The sequence below is a fragment of the Rhipicephalus microplus genome, chromosome X (genome assembly GCF_043290135.1).
Source record: "Rhipicephalus microplus isolate Deutch F79 chromosome X, USDA_Rmic, whole genome shotgun sequence".
Taxonomy (NCBI): domain Eukaryota; kingdom Metazoa; phylum Arthropoda; class Arachnida; order Ixodida; family Ixodidae; genus Rhipicephalus; species Rhipicephalus microplus.
The window spans coordinates 223,307,310-223,312,067 of NC_134710.1; the positions used below are offsets into that span (position 1 = coordinate 223,307,310).

Genomic DNA, 4,758 nt, shown 5'->3' on the forward strand with positions numbered 1-4,758 from the left:
ACACCAGCTCTGCTTCATCACTGCGACAAAGCAGAGCACACGTCATGGATCTTCAAATAAATATCTTCTGCTATTTGCACCGTTCTTGCGCAGAAGTTGCCGAAGCTAGGTGTAGGCTCAACCTTTAACTACCTTTTAACACAACATAGTATATTTTTACCAATAACAAATGCACCATCGAAATCAATTTCATCATGGCTTGCTAGAGTTGAATATTATTCAACAGAAGCGTCGACACTCAGTGTTAACACACGCACATAAACACACACACGCACGCACGCACAAGCACACACAAAGCTTATGCATCAAATTCACACTGTTGTGCAACTTGGTCCCGAATTAATTTTTACTATCGGGGATCCCATTTTTAAGTTACGTTTAACTACTAACGACACGTGTGTTTCTGCATTCCGCCTCCATTAACATATAGCCGAAACAGCCGGAAATCGAAAGTCTGAGTGGCAGGATAACTTAATCATTGAGCTACCAAGTAGGGGCAAAAAGTTAATCCCTAACGAGAGGAGTTACATAGTATACTGAACTTGTCAAAGCGATTGTCAGCATGACTGTATAGACAAGCTGAAGTTGTGCTCATGACGAGGTCCCAATGGCTACAAACTGTCCAGTTGTGGCTCCTTGAAGATTCTAGTAATGTTTCTTCGCTTCCCTCACTGCCGACAGAGCACTCGGGTACAAAGAGCCATCTAAGTTCTCGCTGAATCAGACAAAGTTTTAATATAATGATTAGCCGTTCTTGCTAGCTAAACTAAAGAGCTTCACATGCGAATAGATGATTTTTGTTGTTGGCTGTTTTTTAATGCGTTTGTGAAGGCCTACGGGTAGAAACCTCGCATCAACGGTGGCTGCGTATAGAGAACGTTTCAAGAAGTCTGTCCGAAAATACCAAGCCGAGATGTTTTTGGACAAACTTCCTTAAACATCAACCTGACCAGACCACCTGTATTCACTAATTAAAAAATAAAAAGTTCATTTACTTTATTTATTTACTGCCACATTTAATGTTTCTAGTGATCCTAACATATAGAAGAAGTAGTTATGAAGACAGCAAGCAAGTATTACCTATACCTTACTTCTGAAGATTTTCGGACACATTCCTCAAACACCTTGTGTAGTTAAGATATTGTAACGGTTAGCTATACTTATGCGACTTGCATTCACGTGCTTTTTTGTTTGTTTCAGTTTTGTCAGTAGATGTACCAGTTAGTTGAAAAAATTGTAACGTAATGCGCAATAAAAAATGTCAAAATGAAAGATGTAGAATGCCCACGTTGCCTTAAGGCTGCAGACGAAGCTACGTCGCGGTTGCGTTCTAATAAACAATGGCTCCAAAGGTTAGAGAAGTGGTTCACAGAACAGCGGGCGGAATTTCCCGGTAAATTGTGAGAGGAATGAATGTCCGTCGTGGTAATGCATCGTGCTTGTAGTTCATTCTCGCGGTAAGAAAGAAAGGGGCGACGTAGGGTGTATCTCCACCACGTAATCTGCACTATTCCATTCGCCCTGTATACCTTTTGTCTGTTAAACTTTATTTTTTAGTTGCAGTAAAGCCGAAGAGCTGTACTGAATGTTGGTTTGGCGTTTCTATCATCGCGGCTTGATATGTACGCACTTAAATACACTTCGAATATACCATGAACTATTATGTTATTGCCTTGTTCTGGTTTTTATTATCCTTTCCTGCACCGAAACTCGCAAGTTCCTTTTTGATAGCATCTACATAGACGTAATTGCTGCGGATGTATCACAAATCACCCAAGCTCTAGCACCAATTTTAGCACTTCATTTCTGCGCCATAACTCTAAAAAGGATATGTCACGCATCGTCGCTGACACGTAGCTGGTTTTTGACAATGTTTTTATCAACTGTTTTATCCATATCTACGACAACCCTTTCTTGGTTACTCACGAGACTATTATCGTTACCCATGTGTTCGTCTGTGCGTGAGCAATCATGCCAGAAAAACAAGTCCGCACTTCAGTGGTGTTTACTGTGCAATCACTGAATTCGTCAGTAGCTTTTAAAAAGGAGCTGCTATTCCATGCTCTCGACATAACACGCCATCGCAGTTTTTTTAGCACGTGCGCTTTGCGGGAGCAGTCCTATTTTCAAGCAGGTCAAGACCTGTCATCAAATCTTCTACAAACTGCGAGCGATAGCAGCCGAAGCGACTCGAGCGATTTGCCCATTTTGAGGAGAAGTATTCGACAGAAGCACGGGGAAGTGACAAGCACAATGGGCGGTCTCTGTTCCTGCTGCACGCCTTCGTTGTCGGAAGTGGACGAGCGGCCAGTGCTTGAATCGCGTTCAGAAGCAATAGCCGCTGAGCCAGTGTACCGACCCATCGCGTCCAACATACCGGCCTTTAATCAACCACCACTGGTTCCAAAAGGGCAGGCGTTACCACCCCCAGCCCTGGATCAACGACATCAACCCGAAGCATCGAGGGCGTGGTTGATGACTTTCAGTGAGAAAGTGCCGGTATCCTGCTCTGGAGACTTTGTACAGCAGCGCTCTTCGTCTCAAGCCGAACCTAACAAGATAGAGGGGCCTTTGTTAGTTTCGAACCCTCAGCTCGGAGGCCCCAGTGGCTGCTAAGACATCCCAGCCACGTCTGGCTTTTATAAGAGGTAAGAAATAGTAATCCGCTGTTTGTCCTTCCAATTACTGAATAGAAATGTTATTTTAGATGCGGGATGCAGAATAGGTACTTTAGTAAAGCTTCATTAACCCGCCGCAGTTGTCTATATTGCTTATGGTGCTCGACGGCTGATCCAAACGTCGCGGGATCGAATCCCGGCCCCGTCGGCAACATTTTTGGTGAGGGCGAAAATGCTTGAGGCATGTGTACTTCGATTTGGGTGCATGTTAAAGAACTCCAGGTGGTCGAAACTTCCAGAGCCCACAACTACGGTGTCCCGCATAATCATGTCCTGGTTTTGGAGCTTAAAACCCTGACAATTATGTAAGAGCTTCGTGTGTTCTATGTGGTTTTAATAGTGTACCAATGATTTGTCAATTGTTCGATATCATGAGCTTCCTATGAGCGGTTATGATTATAGCACCAGTTGCTTAGTAGTTTAGCGCCTCTGCCCCCCCCCCCCCCTCGTTTTGTCCAGTCTTACCGAATCTGTGCCCAACGCCTCGGAACAGTGCTCGGCTGCTTACTCGAAACGGGTGGTTTCGATCATGGCCGCAGTGCAGGCATTTCGATGTAGGCAGAATTCTGGAGGCCTGTGTACTTTCCTATGTCAGTACACGTTCCTCTACCTGCGTTGCAGGTTGATTATTACATATTGTAATTGCTACGATAATCGCATGTCCCTAATTTTCACCTTTCTTTCATTTCCAGGTTCTGGCCCTGCTATTAAGACTAACGCTTCGGTCTAAATGTTCATCTCCTGCATATTCTGTCTTCGCTACGCAGCACCTCTGCTTTTCTTTTAAATGCGCGACCTGCTGTGTGGCTTTAAAACAATGTACATATATACACAAAGTAGAGTGCGCATGTTTTTCGAACGCTTCTGCTACCCCTATTCATGGAATAAAGCTTTGATTTTAGCCTTCACTGTCTCTGCATTTTTGACAATTTTCACTTGGCAGCATGCGAAAGGCTTTCCTAGCTTCGCAGAGCTCTTGCATTGCGCAGAATAGACACGTCATTTTAAATACGCGCCCCATCAATTTGCGCGTTCAGCAATTCTGTGCTTTCAAGGTTGGCCAGTCAAGTTGTCCGCCCTTTATTCTGGTCTGCAACTATTTACATTTGACGTTGTCTCCTTCCCAACTTTCAGTGTCGATTTGTTTTTTTTTTTATGCGTCGGGACGACAGTTACTTAATTGGCTGAAAATCTCGTCGTGAAATAGGTCGTTCAGGACTACAGCTTCCGTATCCTTTCCATATATGTCGATATAATTTGGTGCACGCTTGCGCAAATCGCGTTTACTCCGCCGGTCCGAATAGTGGGGGACAGTTAACAAGTTTTGTAAATGTACCAGCAGCTTGTCGCCCTGCTCAAAAAAAGAGGTCATTGACGAGGGCCGCCAGGCTTCGGAATAAGTAATCGCACGCACGCTGCCGGTCGTCGCCGTTTCGAACTGGTGTGCAATGATATACGCAACAAGACGATTTACTGGCCCGCTAAAAAGCGAACACAAGTGCGAGGACGGTGATGGTTTATTTCATTGTTGTTTACGCTCATTTCACCGTTTCTTCGGCAACGCGATAGTTCTCTTGCGTGATTTCGGGGCTCCAGCTGTCACTCGACGTGCTGGCGCCGGTGGGGCAGTATACATTATTTGATATAATACGGTAATTGTCAAACAATGATTATTAAATACAAATGCGAAGGGTTGGGTGCTTGCCATCTTTTTCTAAAAATCGATTTGGGTGTTCTGCCTCTATTTTTTTATTTCTCTCATTGGCATTAAACAAGCTCTACCTTCTGGTGGTACGAGTTCCTCCGCTTAATTTTTTTTTCTTTTTGCTTGGTAGTGCAACTCGGCCGTAGCTTTGCAGACGAACTCTACCTTGGGTAAACATATTTTGCCGCGGCAAAACCTATATTGAACAGGCTGACACGGCTTCAAAATCGGCTTTTTTTTTCCTCAGTATTGATTGGTAGGACGTTACAATCTGGAAAAGCCATGTCTGTCAGAGATTAAAAAAATTACGGCATATTCACGGGGTGAATGATGATGAATGGGCGAAGCTCCGGAGGGATTCATCGGTAAACTGTG

The 4,758-nt window shown here is 44.2% G+C and overlaps 1 long non-coding RNA gene across 1 annotated transcript; it reads left to right on the forward strand.

The window, feature by feature from the left end:
- The first annotated feature begins 2,101 nt into the window (after positions 1-2,101).
- On the forward strand, positions 2,102-3,586 carry LOC119185052 (uncharacterized). Its single transcript, XR_005111478.2, has 2 exons — positions 2,102-2,648; positions 3,371-3,586. It is a non-coding gene; the product is annotated as an uncharacterized LOC119185052 (long non-coding RNA).
- Positions 3,587-4,758: the final 1,172 nt, after the last annotated feature.